The sequence below is a fragment of the Rattus rattus genome, chromosome 15, assembly GCF_011064425.1.
Source record: "Rattus rattus isolate New Zealand chromosome 15, Rrattus_CSIRO_v1, whole genome shotgun sequence".
In the NCBI taxonomy this organism is placed as follows: domain Eukaryota; kingdom Metazoa; phylum Chordata; class Mammalia; order Rodentia; family Muridae; genus Rattus; species Rattus rattus.
In genome coordinates, this window is record NC_046168.1 from 45,705,887 (window position 1) to 45,733,610 (window position 27,724).

Sequence of the window (27,724 nt, forward strand, 5' to 3'; positions counted from 1 at the left end):
TGCATCATGAGAATGCACCCATCACAGCAAATATCAGGATGGCCACAGATTGAATAAAAACAGTCAATGGATACCAAAGCTGTGAAAAGTCAGATATGAGAATTACCTGAGTAGAATTCTAAGGCAATCATCATTTATTCCATTTAGTCACAAATAGTCTTTATAACAAATGAAGAGAAAAAATTAAAAGTTAAAATTATAAGGAAAAATAAAATGGAGATTGTATAACAAACATTATGTCCTCAAATAGGTTAACAGTTGAGTAATTGTAATAAGGAAATAGAGATAAAAAATTAATACATCAAAATGTTTTCCAAAATCTGAATTTCTAAAAAGTGGTTTTCATATGCACACACACACACACACACACACATAGAGCATAAAATAAATGAACATTAATAAACACAAATTAATTAAGTGAAATTAAAAAAAATTAGGAAAGACTGCTAAGTCTACACTGAGAAACCTTGTCTGGAAAAATAGTTAAGCTGGAAATATGCCCTTATTTTGTTATTTTGGGAAAAGTAAGATGATGATACTCATTGTTTGTTTTGACAATTTTTTTTTGTAATCTTTGTGGCTGTCTCATCATTAAATCACTTGAAAGGGGGAATTCTGTGACAGCAGATGCTTTTCATAGCAGCTCAGTACTAAGAGCAATCACTCTTGCTTGTACTGCTACCAGGAACTTCTGAGAGGCAGCTGTGACCACCACTGGGAAATAGAAAATGTCTCATAAAATTACTTAATTTATACTTACCATTAACCACAAAAAACACATTCTACTTTTCATGCGCCTAGCTTCCAGAAGGAAAGTGGTTGGGAATGGTACCATTTTTTTCCTGTGGTTTGGAAATAAATCACAGTTTAATTGCCTTTAGTGGCTGCTGGGCAGTTTAGAACAATTCCAGTAATGTCTAGATTTACTATGGGACCATCACTTATCATATAAAATGAGCTAACAATAATATAAGGTAAATTATTTTCTGACCCCCTTAAGGAAAAATGTTGGATATCTATTTATAACCTTTTAATAATAATTATTTTTTAGTGCTCCAAGACTCGACCTATTCTATGACATTGTCTATACATTATTGACAGATTTAAAAAAAGGCAAAGTACATATTAAGACAGTGTTTCTACATTTTATTATTTGAAATATATGTTTTGTGTCTCTTTGTTCCTATTTAACAATTATGATTCTTTAGGTTTATGTTTCTTCCTACCCCTTATTGCAAAATCTTTGTTGGTCTCAAATTCTATGGTACAAGTAGGGATTTGCTTCTTGTGCCCTGAACTACTTGTCACCCAGCCCTACCTGCCCTTGGGGATTGGAGAAGAGGTAGGGCAGAGTCAATGACACAGACTCTGGGAACAAGTTCATCTAGAGCTTCAATTACTATATTGAAGAGATGAAGAGGGAGCGGGCAGCTTTGCCTTGTCCCTGATTTTAGTTGAATTGCTTTAAGTTTCTCTCCATTTAATTTGATGTCTGTTGACTTGCAGTATATTGCCTTTATTGTGTTTAAGTATGTGCCTTGAATTTCTGATCTCTCTAATACTTTTAACACAAAGCTGTGTTGAACTTTGTTAAAAAGATTTTTTCTGTGTCTAATGAAGTGATCATGTGGTTTTTTTCTTTCAATATGTTTATATGGTAGATTGCATTGATGAATTTTCATATGCTGAACTACCCCTGCATCCCTGAGATGAAGCATACTTGATCATGGTGATGATGTATTTTATGTGTTCTTAAATTTGATTTGTGAGTATTTTATTATTTTTGCATCAATGTTCATAAGAGAAATTGATCTTAATTCTCTTTAACTGAGTGACTCTGACACAGGTACTATTATCAATAGTTAATAAGTGGGACCTCATGAAAGTGAAAACCATCTTCAAGGCAAAGGACAGTGTTAACAGGAAAAAGAGGGAATCTACCAACTGGGAAAAGATCTTCACCAACCCTACATTCAACAGAAGGCTAGTGTGTGTGTGTGTGTGTGTGTGTGTGTGTGTGTGTGTGTGTGTGTGTGTGTATAAAGGTAGACTGCCCTAATTTAAAATAACCCAATTGAAAAATAGAGTACAGCATTATTAAACAAACAATCTTCAGCAGTGGAATCTTGAATGGCCTAAAAACACTTAAAGAAATGTTCAACATCTTGGGTCACCAGGAAGATGTAAATCAAAACTACCATCTAACAAGCATCAGAATGACTAAGATCAAAACCTCAAGCAACAGCACATGCTGGTGAGGATGTGGAGAAAGGGAATGCTCCTCCATTGCTGGTGGGAGTGCAAATCTTGTACAGTAACTGTGGAAATCAATCTGGCAGTTTCTAAGAATGTTGTGAATAGTTCTAGCTCAGGACCCAACTATAAAGCTTCTGGGCATGTAAACAAATGATGCTCCACCATACCACAAAGACACATCCTCCACTATGTTCATAGCAACTTTATTTGTAATAGCTAGAAACTGCAAACAACCCAGATGCCCCTCAACCAATGAGCAGATGCACAAAATTGTGGTTCATTTACACAATGGAATGCTACTCAGCTACTAAAAACAAGGACATCATGAATTTTGCAGTCAAAAGGATGGAATAAAAATATATATATATCCTAAGTGAGGTAACCGAGATGCAAAAGAACATGTATGGCATATGCTCAAATATGAGTGGATATTAGTCAAAAAGTACAGGATACCCATACACTTCACAGACCTAAAGAAACTAAATAATAAGGAATGACCAATCAAGGATGCTTGAATCTCACGCAGAAGGGGGAATAAAATAGTCATAGGAGTCAGATGGAGTGAGTGAACTGTGTGGGAGTGGGGTATGAGAAGCGGTATGGGAGGTAGCATTAGGATTAACTGTGGGGACAGACAGGAGAGAAGGCCAGAAGGCCAGGAGAATGAATGTAAATCAGTTCTAGAATGGGTGGGCAGATGGACATGTGAGGAGCAACTCTAGGATGTGCCAGAGACATGAGATAGGGAGGTTCCCAGGAGTCTATGGGAGTGACTTTAGCTGAGACTCCGACCAATGGGGATATAGAATCTGAATTGGTCATCTCCTATATAGCCAGGCAGGACCTCCAGTGCAAGGATAAGAACAATAACTTACCCACAAAACCTTTGACTCAAAATTTGTCCAGTCTCCAAAAATTGGAGGGACAAAGATAGAGCAGAGACTGAGGGAATGGCCAACCAATAACTGACCCAACTCAAGACCCATCCTGAAAGCAAGCAGCAATCCCTGATACTCTGTTATACTCACAGACAGGAGCCTAGTATAATTGTGCTCTAAGATGCTCTACCCAGCAGCTGACTAAAACAGATGTAGAGGACACAGCCAAACACTGGATGGAGCTCGGAGAGTTTTATAGAAGAGTTGATGGAAGCAAGGAGGTTCCTGAGGGGTTAGGAACTACATGGGAACAGCAACAGGGTCAACTAACCTGGACCCTTGGGAGCTCTCAGAGACTGAACCGACAGACAAATAACCTATACGGGGTGGACCTAGGCAGTCTCACATAGGTAGCAAATGTTCATTTCTGTCTTCATACGTAGCAGACATACATCTTTGTTTTCATAGGTAGCAGATGTGCAAGTCTATTCTGATGAGGGTGCTCCTCTCCTTCCCTGGAGGTGGGGCTAACCCTAAATCTGTTGCCTGTCTGTCCCCTCAGCTGCCTTGTCTGGCCTCAGTAGGCGGGCCTCCTACAAGCTCTGCAGATACATGATGTGGTAGATCATAGATATAGAGGGGTGTCACCCTGTCAGAGACAAAGAGGAGAGAGTATGGGGAAGGGACTTGTGATGGGGTACCAGAAGAAAGGAGGCAGTGATCCAGATATAAAGTTAAGAAATTTCAGCTTCTTTACCAAAATTGATTGTCAATTTATTGAGAAACCCTTCTATCAAAACTTTTAAAAAATAACTCATTATATAAATGACATATATCACAACTATATAGTAAAAGTAGGATAAATTACAGTTTCATAACCATTAAAATTTATACATTATTTTGAGAAAAGTAGTTGTCAAAAAACTTAAGATTTTTTTCACTGGGAAAATCATGTGACTTCTTTAAAATGTCCTGTTCCTGAATCATGATGAGGTTTAATTAGAAAGAACATGAGGGGTTGATGGCAGAGAACTCAAACACGGAGAAGACATATGTCTCAAATGCAAATGAGAAGAGCCGAAGGACAAGGACACCTACATGAAATCTCCAGGCCCTGGCGCTGCTAGCAGAGATCTGTAATCAGAACACACAGCAAGCTCACGTGGACAAAATAGCAATCTGGTGCAATAGGTAAAATACTCTTAAGAGCTTTAGAGTAAAATGGGATGGAAGTCATTCCAACAAAAGCAATGACACCAAGTATTTGAAATACTTGTTAATAATTTCCCTTTTCAATGCTATGCTCTTCGTGACCTTTCGTTCTTGTAGATGGTGTATGTGAATGCTTTAGTGACAAGCTTGCTTGTGGTTATTTACTCTGGACTAAATTATATCTGACCCTTCCATTCCTGATGCTAAGGCTCAACATCAAATTCTACAATTAGACTCGAGGCCATGAGAAGGTTATTTAAGAGTAAGTGAGCTCTTAATATTGGGGTTCAAGACCACAGGAGGAATGTGCTATTAAGGAGACTCATTAGAAAACTCTTTGATTGTGGACACTACAGGAAACACAGCAAGGTATTCATACAGGATCAAGGAAAGTGTCTCACCAAAGCCCCACCATGCTGACTTCTTGATCTTAGTCAGCAAACATCAAAACCTATGAAAGTGTTACTTCTTCAACAATATCTGGGTGAGGTTTCCTCAAATTAACTGGCATATGTTATAAATCAGGAAGTCTACTAACCTGTCCTTTAAGGATTCAACACTGGTAGAAGCCAGAGATACTGTCATTTACTTCTGCCAGGTGCAGCATACTCAAGTTATATATTTTCCTATGTCTCACACACACACACACACACACACACACACACACACACACACACACACACACACACTTTTCTGTTTCCTCTCTCTCTCTCTCTCTCTCTCTCTCTCTCTCTCTCTTCTTCCTTCCACACCCCCAATGGCCTTTACTCTCCCCTCCCCCCAATGAACTTTTTTTTAATGGATTTTTTATTTACATTTCAAATGTTATTCCCAGGCCATAAACCCCAATACCATCCCCCTCTCCTTCTATAAGGGTATTCCCCCTCCCCAATCATCCCCCATTCCTGCCTTCCCCCTCCCCCAACATTCCTCTGCACTGGGGGATCCAGCCTTGGCAGAACCAAGGGCTTCTCCTACCATTGTTGCCCAACAAAGCCATCCTCTGCTACATATACAGCTGGAGCCATAGGTACTCTTTGGGTGGTGGCTTAGTCCCTGGGCGCTCTGGTTGGTTGGTATTGTTATTCTTATGAGGTTACAAGCCCCTTCAACTCCTTTGATCCTTTCTCTAATCCCAGTGAACTTCTTATGTGAAACTGTGGGAGTGCTGTTCAGTTAATACCTTTGAGGCAGTCTCCTTGAGGTTGGCCCCATCCAACCAAGGCGCCTCTGCTGTTAAATCCTAATAGCATCTGTACAACATTTTCCCATATAGTTAGTCATTTACATGCAGAGACAAATATTTATTGAGGATCCTGGTAGATATATCTTCAAATTTAAAAGGTAGATAATTTATATAGTATGCAAATATTATGAAGGTGTCTAAGTTGCAACTTCTTGGAAGCCTCTGAAGATCCCATTAGATAACATAAATCTTAGTGAAGGTGACTTAAACTCAGCAATCTTCTCAGGAGTGCTATGAAATAGGATTTCCATTTACCATCTCTGATAACTGGATACTGGTATTTTCTCCTGTGAACTAGGTCCATTCATTGCTTTGGCTAATACACACACTTTTTTTTGTGGAAGTGATAAACAAAATACTGAAAAAAAATCCCAGTAAAACTTCCATTTTCAGAGCATATTTCTGTTATAATGTTTTAAACTCCAGTCTCCTGAGCAAAGGAGAACTGAAGGAGAAAGTAGACAAGTATTTTTGAGTCTAACGATGCTCTCCCTAAAACACAGCGTGTCATGTTGCTTTATATAATGTTTTCTTTTAAATCTAAATGATATGAGCATTTTATTCTATATCATTCACAGGTATAAAATCATATGTATCAAACATGAAAATGATGCCAATATGTGCATGATTCATATTTACGTTTTAAAGAATGTAACATGAAATGCATCAATAATAATGGGAAATATTACTGAGGTGAAAATTTCCCCTATATAATGATTTAAATCTACTTCGTTTATAGACAGTTACCAAATTTTATGAAGCATTAAATATAAGTGCTCAATTTATCTCTGTACTTGATTATGTTAATTCTTAACAACTACCGATGCATTTCTGCATTTTATTATATTAAATTTTTAACAACTACCACCAAATTAGTGTCTTAAAATAACACAAAGTCTTGACTCCACGTTTTCTGTGGATCAGCAAGCACTCTGACTCACATTGGGTGACTGAGTCAATCACCCGGACTCCTAAGGCTGAAAATCATCAACATGTCTCTGTCACCAAAATTAAACTGTACCTCACTGGTGCTCACATCATTTCTGGCTTCTGATTCAAGACAGACCTTCCAAGTCAGTTCTCTCATGGTTCCGACAAATGTAATTAATTTCTAGGTTTCAGCAGGATTCATTTCTTGTAAATAAAAAGCAATATTTCTAACCTCATTGTTCCTGGAAGCTGCAACTGAAAGTCTAAATACTTATGGAAGACTCTTTAAAAAATAAATAAATCACAGTCCAGTTAATCTTTGTTGCTCACAACAGCTTACATATGCTCTAGCTCAATGTACTGTGCCTCTTCATCTGACCATGACAGAAAATTATATCAATTTTTCACAACGTTTCTTGAACAAATTAAATACTTCTCATTATTCCAGTGTTGTGAGACATTATATTTCCAAGCTGCTAATAACCCCATAATGACATGATAGCAGCTATTGTTCACTAAGATAGCATTTGTAAAACATGGCCCTGACTTGAATGTCCCCTCCCTGAGGACCAGCTGTTTTGGTACCAGAAGGCACCATGCAAGTTTCCAAGGGAAATAGGTTACCAACAGTAATATAGAGTTATGGCTTCTAGGACCCACATTAATGACCAAAATGACACAATAACCCTAAGGTACAGTTGTGGCACACATAACTTAATGGTAACCAATAGCTCTATAAGAAGACTTAAGATCTACTCAACCAGGGAGATACCATGCTGACACTGGAAACTAGCCACCTACTCAGTGTTAGAAAATATATATCTATATAGAAAAGATATTGAAGGAGACTCTACAGTCACTAATTTACTAAACCTGGATAATCCCTAACAGTAATTTGTAAACATTTTTTCTTATACCCACAAATAAGTGTAGTTTTCACACCTCCTCAAGGAAACTCCTATTTGAAATAGATGGAAACGATTACCTAAAAGTATAACCTATCAAAATTCAGTGTTGTGGCATCTAGTCTCAATGGATGTATCTACAAAAGTATACCTGTTCCTAATGTTCGAGAACATAGAAGATTATAGCCAGAAAGATTGTTAAGGGCCTAAGGATAAGGGAATTTGCTATGAGATAGTGTCTCTTACTAATGGCAGATGCTACACCCAATATAATCTCACCAACATGACTGCCCATGTGGGTTGTGATGAAGAATGAGAGCAATGGGTATGGCAAAGTGAATAGGAAAAGCCCACAGGCCTCAACATTACACAAACACTACAGACAAACTTAGGAAAGCCAGGGACAGGAAGTGTGGTCTTCCCTCTGGGAAGAGTACACCCATTGGTTGTCTTGTGCCAGATGGTTAACCCTAAAAACACACATTCAAGTGACATTATTTGGATTGAACAACTATAATTATAATTATGTGTGTGTGTTTACATATGCTTATAGTAAAATTAGTGAAAATGAGGCCATGATTTAAAGGAGAACAAAGGTGTGTGTGTGTGTGTGTGTGTGTGTGTGTGTGTGTTTAAAAATAAAATTTAATGTTTTGATATAGTTAAAAATTAAAAATCTCTGTCTTTGTCTCTCTGTGTGTATGTGCATTAAAATAAAATTTTAATGTGTTCTAGAATAGTTAATAATTAAAAGAAAGTGTTAAAGTAGTAATAAATTAAGTTTATATCCTTATAATAAAGTTCCACAAAACAATAACAACAACAGCAACAACAACAACAACAACAAAACCAGAACTGGTTTTTTGTCTACTCTAGTAGATGGGTGATGAGTAGAAAAGATAAAAACAAGAGATGCAGCAACAAATCACTGTCCAAGAAAAACTAGGTGGCTTAATTTTGAAATAATTAATATCCATGCTACATAAAAAGAGAAGAAAACTAAAATGATGGGTGATGAATATTTTTAAGCAATTACATACTAAATATTTTATTTGCAGGTGTGGTAAGAATGATTAAATCAGTGAAAAGAGAAATATTTAAAGAAACAAGGATTATGGAATGTGTTTTAGAAATTAAAATAATTAAACTGAATAATAGTGCATTATTGATTGTGTCTTATCGTATTTCTGGGAATTACAGCCACAGTTCCTTTATTTACAACAGTGGAAAGAATATTTCTTGAACTATTAGGCTAAAGGAGAGAGAGATTTTCTACATAAACATATTTAGAAATGTATAATTTGTATAAATTTCTTAATTTTTTTAAACAATTTTGGAGGTAAAGCAGCTGTATCTCTTTGACTTAGATATCTTCCTGGACTACATAGCAAGTTCTAGGATAGACAGGACTACTGATAGAGACCCTATCTTAAACTAGCCAACTAACTACATAAATAAAGAAACAAACAAATAAAAAATAAAAATTAACCATTCATTATTTTAAGAACTTATATCATTGTTTTATGTTTCAGGAAGAATGTTATTTATATTTTGATAGTTTACTCTGATAAAAGAAACAAAACTGTTTTGCTCTATAAGCTTTAATAATCTTATGATAAATTTAGATCAATTGTCATTCTGTAACAGAAGTCACATATTTAAAGGCATAAATTCTCTTCTCCTGCTCTTGCTCTTCCCCTCTTCCCCTTTGTCCCTTCTCTCCCCATTCCCTTTCCCCACTTCCTTCATGTGCTCATGGCCTTTACTCTTCTCCTCTTTTCCTCTTCTTCTCTCATTAAGCCTTTCCATGTAGAAAAAAAATAAAGGTATAAATTAACAAGGGTTATAAATACAACTTTATAACATATAATTTAGTATTCTAGCCCAGGTGAGCACTTCCTAAACTAGGGGAATTGGTACAGGAAGATCAATAAGGCAACATAGAATAACTTCCATTCTTTTTAATTACAATTTTTTTTTTTTTACATTTCAGTCATTTACCTCCTCGCAGTGCACCCTCCAACAGTTCCTTCTCCCGTTCTTCCTAGCCCCTTTAGGGATAGTATCTAAGAGGATGTCCACCCCTCAACAGGCCTCCCCACTCTGCGTCTTCTCCCATTGCGTCCTGATCAGGCAGTCCTCTGCTGTGTATGTGTTGGGCGGCTGATATCAGCTAGTGTACGCTGCCTAGTTGATGGCTCAGTGTCTGAGAGATCTCGGGGTCTGAGTTAGTTGAAACTGCTGGGAAAGACCATTGCCCTGTGTTGATACTGACAACATAGACCAACTTTTATTGGTTTAGCATTACTCATACGTTGTATAGATAATGCATTCCACCATTGCCAAGTCTCAGGACAGATCTGTATAATGTCTTCTACAACTATTTACTGAAAAACCTGGTGACTCAAAACAGCACAATTATTATTTTAAAATCCTATTGGCCAGATATACAGCACTGTTCTCACTGAATCAAAATAGACCTGTTAGGAGGAATGTATGACTCTTTGGATACTATAGTGGAAAAAATGTTGCTCATTCATCTCTGAGTTCTAGCAGCTCCCACCAACTTAGCAGTTGACCTCTTTGCTTTAATGTCAAACACGAGACTGAGGAACAATTTCTCCTCATTGCACATTAAAAAGGATCTATATGCCACTTGCTTTGTACATTATTGATAACTCATCCAGCTATGTTAAAGCTGTATGTTTAGATAATTAGCTGTATGTTAAAGCATTGCACATTTAGATAATTAGGAAATATTACCATATATGCAACAATATCTTCAATCAGATATCATGTTATCCTAAACTAAGGTTGTAGTGTATACGTTCATCACAACATATCACTACACATTTGATGACTTAAGCAAAAGAAATTTATTTCCTCAGAATTAATTACATTAAATTCTAGTTCAACAATTAAATATAAATTAATGTAAACTTAAATGAATGCCCGAAATAATAATAAATTCTGGTACCCAAAATTATATGACAGAGATATGAACTGTTTCATTCTTTCTGAACTGTAAAGTGGCTCATGTTTCTCCTAGCTTCTGAAATCTTCAGACATTCTACATTTTACAGAGTATTATTTGTTCTAGTATTTTCATTTAATCTATTCTGTATATACATGGAGTTATATACCAATACTTAACTTTTTTCACAAAGGATGAAAAACAAAGTCATCCTTGGGGTGTGTTCTAAAGATTTCATCATTCTTCAACAATCTTCAAAGATCCTATTTTCAGAAAAGATCATGGCCATGGTACCCAGAAATTAAGATTTTTGCCTCTTTATGTAAAATATAACTTAAATCTTGACAAATGACCATGCATATGATACCAGGAGTCAGGTAATAGATACATTTGGAATGTATTGATTATTTAACTATCAGTGGTTTTTAGCTACTCAAAGTATTTTGGGCTATAGAATGACACAGAATACATTCATGAATTATTTAGTAGTATCTAGCTCTGTTTATTCTTACTGAGAGCTGTTTTTTATTTGCATGTTTTCATACCACGGGAGTTAAAGAAAATTGAGCATGTCTCCACATCAGCTCGACAATTTTATCAGCCCTGTAGTCTACCAGTGCTCTGCAGATGTGGTCTATGTGGTCAGAAGAACATTCCAGAAAGGTATAATCTCAAAAAGCACTGGGAAAGTTTGGTTATTTCTGTTACTTTCCCTTACCCCTATAGTAAGTACCAATAAAAGGGCATGTTTACACTCTAATTAGGTGATCTACAGTGTACATTTGTTAAACTTGCATCCAGTTTGTTGAAATATAAAAACTACCTTTGTTCCATACCATGACTTAAGAACAATTTCATCCTATTTCCTCTATGAATGATTTTAGAAGAATATTACAATTAAGAATACTTATTAAGTACTAGTATTGCTATAGCTACTCATGCTTTCACAATCATTAGATCAAACTATAACTAATTCTATTTGATCTGTGTAGGCACTAGCTCAGAAAATATAATTTTCCATGTTTCTTAGATGTTGAAATGAGTTATTAATAAATCTACTCTTCTTTTTATCTAGACCAGTAAAAACATAATAATGAGATATAATCAGACTATCCCATTAGCAAAAAGCAATATTTATCCTCTGCTAACAACAAGAAATTAATTGTCTTTCAACAATATTTTAATGATATGAAAGGTAATCAAGGGGTACAATAAAACACAATAGTTTCCAGTTAGACTGATCAACTCTTTCCTGAGAAGAATGAAGCTCTAGTATATTTACTGGAACTTAAAAATCATTGAAACATAATCACAAATCACATGACTACTTGATAAGAAACAAGCACAATATCCACTCTTCAATACTGTCCTTAATAAGCTTTGGAAATTTGAATATTTAATTGGACATCATTATTATTTTATTGTGACCCAGAATAATTTATCACACTCATTAAAGCATTTTTTTCTCTTAATGATTTGGTGATTTTAGTATGTTTCTAGCTCTTTGTATTTACATAATTGCATGCATACATTTTTATAATTTCCCGACACAGAAACAGACAATAAAAGAGAAAGACAGTTTATAAGTATCATTTTACATGTTTGTGAGAACTTCTTATCATGTATTTCTACTTATAAAGATATTTCCCTACAAGTGACTTCTACCCACCATATAAAGCTGTATGGCACTCTGTATTCTGTGTCATATTTATACATTTAGCTTTGTTGTACACAAACTCCAATCTTGTTTCCATGAACAACTTAATTATAGAACTAGAGGAAAGACTATCTTTTTCTTCTGTAATCCTTTCATCTACCACCTAGCAATTATGTTTTCAATGATGTCAAGTGTTGTTACTGGGCCTAGAAAACCCACATCCAATATCATTGTTTATAACTAAACGATGATAACTATTAGGACTGGACTACTTAAAGGCAGACTCCAAAAAGTGAGCATGATTAATCTAACTGAAAGTTGGTCTTTGAAAGCTATGAGAGAGGCAAGAAGAAGTAATACATAGATTACAGTAAGCCATGTGTAGGTATGTCAGGACATCTGTATCAAGAATGGACAGTGTGGTGCTTTAAAGTCAAGCAAGAGACAAAGGCGGCTAGAAGACGAAAACACTATTAGATTTGAATCACAGTATGCTGGTGGTTTTAAATCAACTTGACATAAGCTAGAGTGATCAGTAAAGAGGTAGCCTCAGTTAAGAAAAAGCCTCCATGAGATCCAGCAGCAAGGCATTTTCTCAATTAGAGATCAATAGGGAGGGCCCGGCCCATAGGTGGGGGCCATCCCTGGACTGATAGCCCTGGGCTCTATAGGAAAGCAGGCTGAGCAAGCCATGATGAACAAGCCAGTGAGCAGTACCCTCATTGGCCTCTACATTATGCACTACATGTTTTAGGTGTCTGCCCTGTTTGAGCTTCTGTCCTGATTTCTTTCAAAGATGAACAATGCTGTGGAAATGTAAGCAAACCCTAAGATAGACATGGAGTCTACTTTTGTAACTAAATAGATTTTCGGTATAGAGAGGATAAATTCAATAGAAATTTTACATGAGTATAAAAACCACAATCTATTCATCATTTTGAGTATCCTACCATAATATTTTGTAAAATGTGAAAGGTAATCTTGATATAGTGTAACATTCATAGTCTACTCTATGGCCTCACCAGAATTCCACTCTCTAGTGACTAGTAGAAAGCACAGAGCAGGGCAGATGGTTTAGAATGCTAAAATCAACAAGGGCAGAGATAATGAGAGAGTAGGACGGGAATAAGCCAGTGTAAAGGAGAGAAAGACCACACTGGTGAGAAGCATTAATGCTCAGAGATTATAATTCAGTGGTACTTATGAATTCCATGTCCTAATAGTGCATATCCAATTTTTTATAAATGTCTTGGTTTTAACAGTGTGCTAACATGTATATCCAGAAATTCAAAATTGGAAAAGAAACACAGATAATACTCATCTGACTGTCACATTTTCTGAACAGTGAAGTCATGACTCAAAGTCCAAATTTTTGAACTAAAATTTTGTTCCCTAGAACAAAAAAATTGACTTGATGATTTAATTTCTTTCAAATAAAACTATCAGCTCCAGTAAACAACTCAAAAGGAAAAGTAACTTGCTGACAAACAATAAACAGATTTGGTCTGAAGGACCCATACTGTGGAAGGAGAGAACAAACGCCCACTTGTTATTTTCTGGCTTCCCCACGTGCATTGTGGCACATGTATTCCTGTCATTTATAGAGAAGATAAATTATATTAAAATAAATTTTAATTGTAAAGTTTTGGGGAGGTATTTAATCCCATGTAAAATCTACACAAAACTGGAAGCATCAGACCTGGACCTATGTTGCTTGAATATGTGTGACCTAAGGAGTTCATTCATTCCTCAGAAAAGCAGGACCATGAATCTTGAAATATGGGTGACCATAATCCCACAGTCACTATGCCACTATATCACTAATTACCACTTCAGCAATACTCTTACTCATTTCAACATTTGCATGACTGAGACAGACCTCCTGTGTCTACCTGATCTATAAATGCTACTTTCAAATCCTTTGTCTCTCTGATACCTCCTACTGATGTACACGTTCACTTGTTATTAAGAACAAAATATACCTTCAACAGTTTAATATCAAATATTCTAATTTCTGGCCGCCACATTGTCTTTTAAATTTATATTATTATTCACTTCATTATTTACTTTATTATCTTAGGATTTACAGTAACACAAGTGATAGAAACAAAGGAATTAACTCACCATTTGACCTACAAAATTTGCCTAGACTTTGTTCGTGATTCTACTTTTATTTTTTCCTTTTTTAAAATTTTATTTTATTTTTTAGTTATTCACTTTACATCCTGCTTCTGCCCTGTTCCTGGTCATGATCTCCTACAATCTTTCTACTATCCCCCATCCCTTCTCCTCTGAGCATGTGGGGGCCCATGAATATTCCCCTTACCCTGGCACTTCAAATCTCTACAAGGTAGGTACTTCCTCTCTCACTGAGTTCAGACAAGGCAGCCCAGCTAGAAGAACCTATCCTACATACATGCAACAGCTTTTGGCATAGCCACCTCTCCAGTTGTGCAGGACCAACATGAAGACCAAGCAGCACATCTGCTACATATGTGCAGGGAGGCCTAGGTTCAACAAACGGGGGTGAGAAGGTGGGGCATCTCCAGGTCAAGACAGAAACGTGGAATAAGGAAGGCACCCGAGAATCAGTGGGGTAACCTTAGCTGTGGCTGACAACATTGGGAATATGGAACCTGAAGGGGCCACCTCCTGTAGCCAGGCAGGAACCTCAGCGGAGAGATAGAGACGTCAACCCACCCAGAAAATTTTCAACCCCAAATTTATCCTATCTACAAAAAATGTAGGCATGGGGGATGAAGCAGAAACTGCTCTTGAATCTAAATAGTTTATCTTTACATAACATCAGTATTTATTTTTGTGTAAGAAATGAGTATTTTATATCATATTCTAATACTTCACATTTTAAATAAAGCAATACAATTTCCTAAAAACACCCACTCTTCCGTACTCTCTTTCATTCCTATATGTTATTCCTCTAGTTGTTAACACTCGCAAGGCACCAACCCTCTTGCCCAATTTCTACTCCTATTCTGGAATGGGGCCCTTTATTCTATATCCCATGGACATATCCTGTACCAAACTCAAAAGTGTTCTCTAACTTAAGAAAAACCTACCTACCTCTTGAACCTTTGTCTTCAGTTCTGAGCAACATTTGCCATGAAGAATGTTTGGCTTTTCTCTTACTTTTTCATGAAATTTCTTGTGTCTCTTTTTGTCAGTAACCAGGTTGAGCAATCATTTTTCTTGAGCAACTTTGTGACTAGACTTTCCTCAGGAGGCATCTCTTGATTCCATTTTTCCTTTCAAATTATCTTTGTTACTCTGTAAGTGATATCATCTGTGTACTGAAGCATCATTCCATTGCTTAGAACAAGGATCCATGTATATATCTGCAGATTCCTCTCTACATTCAGACTCCTGAATATGATTTCCTTCTTAGTGTCTTACATTACAGTTATGGTAAACACTTTAATATTACTATACACAAAAAATTTTAATAACTATAGTCTCCCACTTAAAAGGTCATCCTTACAGATGACACTTATCAGATGACAGTGTCAAAGGGCCAAAATTAATTTCTTGTTCCCTCTCATCTCCAGACATTAAACAATTACATCTCAACTGGCTCACTAAACTGTAATTCAGAGCATAGCCCAGATATATCTATGCCTCACCACCCCCATTACCACAAAACAATCCTTGCCACTGTTGCTTCTTTCCTATCTGACTGCAAGGAATTTTGAAATTGAATTCTTGTATTGGCTTTATATCAGAGAGTGGGATTTTAATCCAAATTCTTAAAAAAAAAAGTTGTTCTTATTCCCATAACAGTTGTGCCACTGTTAAACCATAATGTCTTGCAGGGAGGTTTGTACTGTAGGTCTAAAGGTTTGTGGCTAGGTGATGCAATGATTACCATTCTCTTTCAGTAGCATACAGAATACCTTTAAGCACTATGGACCTTAGTCAGTAGGGATGAAGCTTCTAGTTAGACACTACCTTGATTTCTCCGTGTTAGATGACATAAGTGAGTGTTGTCTTCAGAAACAGGGTCTTAACATCAGTTTGTGCAAAGAAACCAGTAGCCTTGACAGTAGGTAATGATGTTACAGTGGTTAAGAATCTGAAACTAAGTAGGCCATGGGTTTAGGGAAAGTCTACTACTCTTATTCTATGAAAAGAGCACAGTAATAAAACGACTCCTAATTTCACTCTGCTGTACTAATAGATCAGCACCTTGCTCAACACTGATCATGGATTATTGTAGTAGATAGGAATTAACACAAACACCACAGCTGGAAAATATGCAGAGAATAAAAGAGTTTGGAGCATTCAGTCCTAAATGGGATGCCTTCATCAAACGGTGCCCCTCAGGGTTCAGGTTTATATGTAGAGGATAAGGTAGGCAAGTTGTAGGGTTCAAATGTAATGGATGACAGCAAGGAAATAGTGTCTTCCTAACACACAAGACCTAGATGTACTCATGAGCACAAAGATACTGTAACAGCATGCATGAGACCAATAAAATTCAACCAAAATCAACTATGAGAAGGGGAAGTGAACACAAGATCACATGCCTAACGATGAAGATAATTGTAGCTAATACCCACCAGGAAAGGGAAAAGTGTTTTCAGTTTTCTCTAGTTAAGGGCTAGGGGTATATCAACTACACAACATGGCAGGTGCCATGCCCATGAATAGCTTGCCAACACAAATAAACTCAATGTATTTTATTGATTTAAGTATTTTTTGGTCATGTTCTTTGGCTTACTTGATGATTTTCATTTTATATTTTTGTGTGTTTTCATGAAAGAGAGAGACCTAACGTTATGTGGACAATGAGGTGGAAAGTTTCAGAGGGAGATAAAGATTGAAAAACATGATCAAAATATTCATTTATAGAAAAAAATTAAGCTAAAACACATCCTAATTTTAAATTTACTGGCAATAATCTACATGGCAATGAAAGGAAATACTTCCATTTCTGGGTCTGGCTCTGTCAGAAATGATGCACCTAACCCTCAAGAGACTGGAGGCCCTAGGGAGTTTAGAGGTCTAGTCAGGTGTGGGTTGGGCAAGGATTAGGGACATCCTCTTAAGACAGGGATGTGTGGAGGAGATATGGGACATGGAACAGTGGAAGGTGGACCAGGAGGGGTATAAAATCTGGAGTATTTTTAAAAAAGTTTCTATTTCTGTGATAACAGACAAAGACAAAACACAAACGTGTGCAGTACAGTGTTTCATTTAAACTTGTAGGCAGCAGTGTATCACTGAAGTCGGGGTAAAAACTCAAGCAGGGCAGTAGCCTAGACCAGGGGCTGATGTAAAGGTCATGGAAGAGCAAGACATATAGATTTGCTCCCATGGAGTACTAGGCATGATTTTTTTGATACATACATGGTGTTTTGAATAAGAATGACTTATATAGCTTCATATTTGATCATTTGATCCCCATTTGGTTGAACTGTCTAGGAAGGTTTAGGAGGTATGTCTTTTGGGTGGAGGGTATGACCTTTTATTTTAGGAACACACTGAACTTTCAAAAATATGGAGCTGTACCCACTGTGTTTTCTGCCTCCTATTTGTGGATCAAGCTGTGAATTCTCAGCTCTTCCTGTCACCATGCTTTAGGTCTGTCATGGTGCTGTATCTCCAACCCACAGAAACTTTAAGTCCAATTAAACATTTTCCTTTATAAACTGCCTTTGTAACACTGTTTAGTAGCTGCAGTAGAAATGTAACTGCTACAACACCCAGGACCACATGCTCTTAGGGACGTCCCGAGCCACATTAGGTTGAACCTTCTTATATCATTTACTAAATAATAAAATGCTCTAAGGATAATCTACAGGAAAATCTTATGGAGGCATTTTGCCAAATAGCTGAGAAACACCTAAAGAACTGTTCAACATCTTTAGTCATAAGGGAAATGCAAATCAAAACAACCCTGAGATTTCACCTCAAACCAGTGAGAATGGCTAAGATCAAAAACTCAGGTGACAGCAGATGCTGGCGAGGATGTGGAGAAAGAGGAACACTCCTCCATTGTCGGTGGGATTGCAGACTAGTCCAACCATTCTGGAAATCAGTCTGGAGGTTCCTCAGAAAATTGGACATTGAACTGCCTGAGGAACCAGTTATACCTCTCTTGGGCATATACCCAAAAGATGCCCCAACATATAAAAAAGACACATGCTCCACTATGTTCATCGCAGTCTTATTTATAATAGCCAGAAGCTGGAAAGAACCCAGATGCCCTTCAACAGAGGAATGGATACAAAAACTGTGGTACATCTACACAATGGAATACTACTCACCTATCAAAAACAATGATTTTATGAAATTCATAGGCAAATGGATGGAACTGGAAAATATCATCCTGAGTGAGGTAACCCAATCACAGAAAAACACACATTGTATGCACTCATTGATAAGTGGTTATTAGCCCAAATGCTTGAATTACCCTAGATGCACAGAACACATGAAACTCAAGAAGGATGACCAAAATGCGAATGCTTCACTCATTCTTTAAAAGGGGAACAAGAATACCCTGGGCAGGGAATAGGGAGGCAAAGTTTAGAACAGAGGCAGAAGGAACACCCATTCAGAACCTGCCCCACATATGTCCCATACATATACAGCCACCCAATTAGATAAGATGGATGAAGCAAAGAAGTGCAGGGCGACAGAAACCGAATGTAGATCTCTCCTGAGAGACACAGCCAGAATACAGCAAATACATAGGCAAATGCCAGCAGCAAACCACTGAACTGAGAACAGGACCCCCGTTGAAGGAATCAGAGAAAGTACTGAAAAAGCTTGAAGGGGCTTGAGACCCCATATGAACAATGCCAACCAACCAGAGCTTCCAGGGACTAAGCCACTACCCAAAGACTATACATGGACTGACCTTGGGCTCCAACTCATAGGTAGCAATGAATAGCCTAGTAAGAGCACCAGTGGAAGGGGAAGCCCTTGGTCAAGACTGAACACCTAGTGAACGTGATTGTTGGGGGGAGTGGTAATGGGGGAGGATTGGGAGGAACACTCATATAGAAGGGAAGGGGGAGGGGTTGGGGGATATTGGCCCAGAAACCAGGAAGGGGAATAACAATTGAAATGTAAATAAGAAATACTCAAGTTAATAAAGATAAAAAAAGAGAAAATTGACATCTATAATAATCATCCTCTAAAGAGTTAAGACAATTCACAAATAAAACTAAAGTGCAAATTAAAAAAAAAAAAGGAATTCTTCCTTAAAAGGGAGACTCCAGCTTTTACCAGTTGACAGAAAACTAGCCAGGCCAATCACTTTATTAGTTAATTTGCTTATGTTCTTTATGACATAGTTATCTTCTTAGAAATTAGAATGTATCTTTCTGCCCTATTTCATTGTGTTTGTAAAAATATCACCCACTGAGAAGTTCATCTCCTGTGTTTTAACTGAAATTAAATTTGTATTTGTCTTAAGGCCTACAAACTATATTCTGCTTAGTAGGATCACAACATTCAATATTATGTATCCATAATACACATTGTTTGATAAATGCTATCTTCCAGGAAAATATTGGCAACTCTGTGTTTTATAAGGTATTGACATCACTGTGCCTTCAAAATGCTATGAAAATGTCTTTCTGATAAGTATTAGCTAAGTGAATAAAGCAGTAAATGGTTCAGATTTATTTTTAGACCACCAGGAAATGCTGGACTCAGCTAGCATGACAATGAGTGCACATTACTAAGCTGGAATTTTGTGAATTCTCCAGAGGTACTCATAGATGAGGTCCACTGAGTAAAGACTAGGTTATGTTCACTGGGAAATCATTATAATTCAATTCTGCCATGAATGAGTTTACTGAATAATTAAATTATGCATACAGTAATACATGAAAATAGCTATTATCTCTCCGATTTAGATATTAGGGCAAGCAACAGTGTAAAATGATGCGCAGGCCCAGTGAATGGTGAACCATAGCCTAAGGATGAACACAGAATATTTTATGAAATTAAATAATGTTAAGATTAATATTAAGAGAAATGCTAACAATGTAGCATGTTTATAGAACTATGAGAAGGTATTAAAATTGGGAACATTTTAGAGCCCAATGCTGGAGAGGATACTTGAATAAAAGTTTCAAATCAGACAAGAAATTAAAGATATTGAAATAAGAAGTCAAAATACTATGAAATATAGATATTACATGTTCAGGTTATTTCCATAGATCAATACAACACATGAGGCAATACTAGGAAAGTGCCAATGAATCAGACTTTTAAAATGTACATATTAACAATATTAACATATTTGAACTAGATAAACTATTTTAGTTTTCTCTGATAATTTGGAGGAAAATGAAGAGATTTTACTAGCAATTGTAATGTTTCTCTTGACTGAACTGACAAATACAATTTCAGTGTGGAAAGTGGGTGTGGGGAAGCTTTAACACGAATTAAAAGAAAATAATTGTTGTCTTGTTTACTTTTCTTTTGAAGTGATTAAAACATCATGACCAAAAAATCTTATAAAAGGAAGCATTTAATTGGCTTGACATTTTCAGATCATGAGAGTGCTGGACCACCATGATGGGGAAGATCATAGCAGGCAGTCATGGTACTACAGCAGTAGCTAAGAGCTGACATCTTTGAGACACAACTACAGGCAGAGAGAATGACAAGTTATCAAAGAACACACTAGATTTGTCTCACAGTTTAAGTGGCTTAGAGGTCACAGTAGCAGAACAGGCATAGTAGTAGAAATAACCATGAGCTCACATTTCTATCACCAATTAGTAGACAGAGAGCACACTGAGAATAACTCCAGCTCTCTTAAATTTCAGTCTACCCACAGTGACACACCTCCTCCAACAAGGCCTCACTTCTTAATATTCCCTAGACAGTTCCACCAACTGATGACAATATTTTCAGAGATCATTCTCATTTAAACTACCACATTCTACTTCCTAGACATTTTGACAACAGGATTCAAAATGCCCAATTTCAAAGGTTTCTATAGCCATTTATTCTCAACACAGTTTATAAGTCCAAAGTCCAAAACCTTTCCTGAAACTCAGGGCAATATCTTAACTTAGCTACCTCTAAACACCAACAGCAATTTGCACACTTCCAACATAAATGCACTACCATTCCAAAAGGGAGAAATCAAGACAGAGTGAGGAAATGTAGGGCCAAATCTAAATCCAAATTCACATGGGCAAAAGGTCCAACTATAAATCCTGTAAATATCTGATGTTGGAGGACTTAGACATCTCTGCCCTTTTGGCTTTGCTGCCTATAACAGGTTTATATCATTTAGGGTGCTTCATTGGCAGATATCTCATGACACCAGTACCTCGTATAATATCCTGGGATCTCCAGTATAAATCAGGCTTCAACTTAACAATTTCACACAATGACCACTCAAGACTTATTGTCACATCAAGGTTTTATGAGGCCTTGCAACACATCTCCTTGGGGAAGTCTTGTAAACTCAAAGGCAAGTTCCAGGGTCCTCTCTCCCTCAATAAGTCCAGACTTTGTAACCTTCCTCAAATAGTTCCACCAGTGGGATAACAAGAATTCAAAGATATTAGTCTCTGGGACTCATTCATAATCACTCAATTTCCTCTATGTATTTCAGATAAAGAAGTATTTCAGGCCTAACTAAAAGTCCCGTAACATGCAGAATAAAGAATTAACCAATAATCATTTTAAATTATGTTGATATAATTAAAAAAATTTGGATATTTATGGTAGGACAGTGAATACCACAGATGGTTAAGTAAATACAAGTGTTCTACTCCTTAATAAAAGTGCAATATGATAAAAATGCTTTAAAAATTAAGAAAATTCATCTAGTTACTGTAATTATACACATTCTGTTGTCTAGCTTCTTTGGCTACATGCATTCAAAGTAACTGAAAGTAGAATTTTATCACCAAGTTTCCAAAAATAGAGGATCATTCTACTCTGGAAACATGACTATCTGATCATAGATTTTATCTTAAGGTGGTGGTCTTTTATAAGTAATTATGAAAAGAGTCTTTATTGGAATACATGTCAGCATGATAAAAGCTTCGATTCTGAATCATCCATTTTCCACACATGCACCTGTCCAGAAACGCAGTTATTAAGTATATTTTAATCATACACCTCCACATTCTCTTTGCTTCTCATTATGGAGGACACTGAAACAGCTCAGAATTACCCCTTTTTCTTGTCTAATTTGGTGCCTGCAGTGATAAGAATGTGAGTCTCTGGTATATTAATTATGAACAAATTACAAGCAAATGAAAAATTAAAGAGATACTTAACATGACAAATGTAAAACCTAATTTTCTGATCCCCAAACCCATTAGTATACAGATTGTGAGTTCTTCAAATACATTTCTAACCTAGTTCATGCTGTGAAGTATTCTAGAAATATTTGCTTTATCATCTTATTCATATGTTATGTGATGGCATTTGTATGATTATATGCCATGTGTGAGTGTCCATACAGGACAGAATAGGCTTGTCCTTGTTTCTCTAGAGTCACAGAACTCATAGGCCGTCTCTCCTTATATTAAGGAAATTTACTATGAAAAATGTCTGTAGTCCAACTAACCAATGAGCAGCTGTGAATTGGAAGTTGGTTAGTCCCACAGGGCTAGTTGTTCAAGCTGGTCTTCGCTGAAGTAGATTCCAACAGATTTGCTAACAAGTAAGTGCAAGCAGTCAAAGAAGAGTGAATCTTCCTCCAATGTCAATGTCTTTATGCAGGCCTCCAGCAGAAGGTGTGTCTCAGATTAAAGGTGTGTACCACCACAACTGGATCTAAAACTTGCTTTGTCCCAGGTTGACCTTGAACTTAGAGATCCCTTTGTCTCAGTCTCCTAGAATTAAAGGAATGTACTACCTCACCTTGGTAGTGTCAAGATCTCCATGTCAAGATCCAGGTCAGAAACCTGTCTTCCAGCCTCAAGATCTGGATCACAGGTGTACACTATATTTCTGGACTGTAATTCATTCCAAATGTAATTAAATTGACAACCAGGAATAGCCATGTTCAACAAAGCAGGTGGCCCATGTGACTACGGCATGACAGGGAGAACGTGGTATAACAGTACCAAAACCACTGTATTTATAACTTAGCATCAAGTTTGGAAGACAGTAAATAAGTAAGTTGCATTTAAGGAGATGGGATTATGTGGTGGCGGGGGGAGGGTGCACACTGTGAGGGATTGTGGGTAATCATAAAGTCAGCCTACACATAATGCATGTATTACAATCTGTATCTTTGGGTATTTAATTTCTCATGTTGTTGAGGGACAGAGTAAGGACACTTTGAATATCCCCAATTGCCAGTGTCCAATTTAAGAAGAGCCTAATGAGACAGAAAGAGTCATTGAGAAAATGAATTCTATGTCCTTACTGACAGTTGACTGAACAATGTTTTAGGTAAATAGTGAAACTGCTAGATTTCTATTCTGTCAGTTTTTTGAGTTCTCTGTAAAAAGCTGAATAATTATGTAATTTTAGATGTCCAATTGATTGGTTTTATTGGAGAAGGATCAGAAAATACCATGTTTTACTGAATATGTCTGTCAGAGAATATCTAGGCAATATAATTAGATCATGTGAAGGATATTCTGTTATTATAAAAATAATACTGTGACCTAAGTATGAAAGCATGATTATCATTTTATTAAGAGATGCACATAGGATCAGCTGGGTGTGGCAGAAGATCACTTTTTTTTGTTGTTGCTTAAGGGTCTAATCATTGGTATGTTTGTTATAACACAGAATCTTAATTTATGCTTTTGTAAACTCTATGAACAAAGTAGATATCATAAGTCCTATAGGTTTAAACATTTGAGAAACAGATGATCCCAAATCAAAGCACATAGTAACAGCTTGATTTATGCTACACCACCAACCCTGATGGCCCCTCATGGTTTCTTGGCTTTCTTCACAGAAGACAAGCTGGAGGCCAGTTCGTGTCGTTTCTTTGAATTGAGTGTGAGGGGTGCACCCACTACATCCTGGATACTGTCCTTGGTGAGGTCAAGACCAAGTCCAGATTCAGACACTGTTGGGTGAGCAGAAGCCGGGGTTGATCCCACTGCTGCTATGGCGGGGCCCCAGCACTCCTGCCTGAGCCAGGGCCTCGTGCTGGTGCAGCAGCATCTGTGGCTGATATCCACAGTTGGCACAGACCTGCTTGAGCTTGGAGAATAACACCTGGTCACTCCACAACTCATTGAACATACGCACCATTTTTTCTCTAGGGGTAGGACTCAGGTCCACACCAAATTCCAGCACCTTGATCTTCTGACCCATAGAGATGGGCAACTTCATCCCCTGGCTCCATGGTGTGACACACGCTGACTTAAAATCTCTTGTAACTTTATGCCTGCAGTCTCTCAAACAGCCTGCCTTTTGGCCTCCTTCTTCTGGGGTAGCTTCTTGAGGGACTTGCACTCAGTGGACAGCCCCTCCCCAGTCGTGTTTATAGTTATAATCAGCTTTCTTAGGTCTTGGTACTCTTTCCCACTCTTTGTTCTAGGCCTCAATCTTAAGCAGCTCCCATACAGCAGGTACTCCTGTTGTACCTGCTCTAGGGTTCAGCTGTAAAACTGAACCAGATATTTCTTCCACCTTCTCTCATGCCCAGCATCAAATACTGGTATTTTGAGAACAGTTCCTGGCAAGCCCCTCATGTTGGCAAGCTTGGCACAAATGTGGTAATCCCTCTCTTTCAGAACCTCCACAGAACACTTCTTGAACTGCTGGTAGTCATATTGTAGTCGTGAATAACTTTGAAGCGCAGATCAAATCAGTGGCTGAGGTTAAAGAGGTAATCAGTCTCTGCCTTAGTCCATGCATCATCATGAAGGAAAAGCTGGTAATCCTACTCTGAGTACACCGGATCCTGCACCACCTTTTTTGTTTGTTGGTTGGTTTGTTTTGTTGTTGTTGTTGTTGTTGTTTTTGGTTTTGTTTTTTACCTTCCCCAAATGCTCACTTTGAGTCTGTAGCATATACACCCAACATTGGGTCGCTAGACTATATGGTAATTCATTTTTTCTTTCTTTTATTGGATATTTTCTTTATTTACATTTCGAATGCTATCCCCTTTCCCCTCTGGAAAACTCCTATTCGATTTCCCCTCCCTCTGCTTCTATAAAGATGCTCATCTACCCACCCATGAACTCCCTTCCACCTCCCCTCTCTGGCCTTCACAGGACCAAAAGCCTCGCCTCTCCAAACACAACCATCCTCTGCTACATAAGTGGCTGGTGCCATGGGTCTCCCCATGTGTACTCCTCGGTTGGTGGTTTAATCCCTGAGAGCTCTGGGGGTGCATTGGGGTCTGGTTGGTTAATATTGCTGTTCTTCCTTTGGGGTCACAATCCACTTCTGCTCCTTCAGTCCTTTCCCTAACACCTCTATTGGGGACCCTGTTCTCAGTCCAGTGCTTGGCTGAGAGATCATCTGCTGAGAGTACTTGTCAGGCTCTGGCAGAGCTTCTCAGGAGACAGCTGTAACAGGCTTCTGTCAGCAAGCACCTCTTGGCATCAGCAATAGTGTGTGGGTTTGGTGTCTCTATATGTGGTAGATCCATAGGTGGAGCAGTCTCTAGATGTCCTTTCCTTTAGTTTCTGCTCCACATTTGGTCCCTGTAGTTCCTCCTGTAAGAATTTTGTTGCCCCTTCTAAGAAGGACTGAAACATCCACACTTTCGTTTTCCTTCTTGAGCTTCATGTGGTCTGTGAATTATATCTTGGGTATTCTAAGTTTTGGGCTAAAATCCACTTATCAGTGGTACATACCATGTGTGTTCTTTTTTGACTTGGTGACCTCACTCAAGATTCTATTTTCTTGTTCCATCCATTTGCCTAAGAATGTCATGAAGTCATTGTTTTTGATAGCTGTGTAAATTTACTCCACTGTGTAGATGTACCACATTTTTCTGTATCCATTCCTCAGTTGAAGGACATCTGGGTTCTTTCCAGCTTCTGGCTATTATAAATAAGGCTGCTATGAACATAGAGGAGAATGTGTCCTTGTTATTTGTTTGAGCATTTTTTGGGTATATGCCCAGGAATGGTATAGCTGGGTCCTCAGGTAGTACTTTGTTCAGTTTTCTGAGGAATCGCCAGACTGGTTTTCACAGTGGTTGTATCAGCTTGCAGTCCCACCAAAAATGGAGAAGTGTTCCTCTTTCTCTACATCCTCACAAGCATCTGCTGTCATCTGAGTTTTTGATCTTAGCCATTCTCACTGGTGTGAGGTGCAATCTCCGGGTTGTTTTGATTTGCATTTCCCTGATGACGAAGAATGTTGAACATTTGTTTAGGTGCTTCTTGGCCATTCTGTATTCCTCGGTTGAGAATTCTTTGTTTAGCTCTGTACCCCATTTTTAATAGGTTATTTGATTCTCTGGAGCCTGATAGAGAGCTAATATTCAATTTATACAAAGAATCTGTGCCATCTTATTGAACCTGGCAAAAGATTCCTCCTCTGCTGCTCTTTGCCAGTGAAAAACATGAATCATCCTTTCTTAAGAGCAAATCATTGCTGGAAATACTGCCCATTAAAAGGCTGGTAAAATATTTGTGATTTTCTTCCATGTATGAATTACACTCTATACATTTTTCCATAGTAACCCAAGATCGGTTGGTAAATGGCATCCACTTCCAGGGTTGAATCTTCTTGGACACTGTTTAGCCTTCACTGTGAATACCCCTGACTAGTAGTGGGAGTACATGCTTTCTGTCAGAGTCAAACAAAGAATAGATCTGCCTACCCATGCATGCCCTCAGGCTTTTTGAAGGTCAGTGTCTCCAAAGACTTCTTGGACATTTTTTTTTTGTCTGTGTTCAAAATATCTTTTCTGATGATGGTACCTGAAGTAGCATCTCCTTTTGGACCCCCAGTTCTACAATATCCAGTATATCTGTGTCCATAGCCATCACACCTAAGAGATGAGGGAGCACCAGAGGTCAAGGGTCAATACCTGAATACTCCAGTTGTAAGCCATTCTTCAGTTTATCTATCTGTGCAAACCCAGGGACCTGGTAATAAAATCCTAAATGACATAGGAGGGTACACAGAAGTCAAGAATCAATTATTTGTGATGAGAAACATGAACACCTGTTTTCAAATGCTATGCACTGTGTTACACACCATAACTGCTTCTAAATTCTAAATGTGCATTTGGAAGTCAAACTGATGAAGAAGGTATTACAAATTATAAGTACTAAAATCTAATTCAGATATAAATGTTACTATGGAAAAATGTATAAAGAGTGTAATTCATATTCTTACTTGGGAGAAAATCACAAAGTATTTTACCAGCTTTGCTAATGGGCAGTATGTCCACCAATGATTTGCTCTTAAGAAATATAAGTAGCAAATAGTATCACTGGGTGAAGTGATACCAATTCTATCATGTTCTTTTCTATGTGCTGTAGAGATCTAGATGTATTTGCTGAATCTATCTACCTCTATCTCCTATCTATCATCTGTCATCTATCCATCATATATCAGTTTATCTATTATCTACTTATCATCTATCTATCTATCATATATAAGTCTATCTACTATCTATCTACCTATCGTCATGTACCTACTATCTATCTGTATCTATCATCTATATATCTATATTTCTATTTATCTACCATCTATCTATCTGTCTATCATATATAATTTACCTAC

General features: G+C 37.4%; 1 pseudogene; it reads right to left on the reverse strand.

The window, feature by feature from the left end:
- Positions 1 to 23,952: 23,952 nt before the first annotated feature.
- LOC116884962 lies at positions 23,953 to 26,979 on the reverse strand (annotated as a pseudogene).
- Between the last annotated feature and the right edge of the window lie 745 nt (positions 26,980 to 27,724).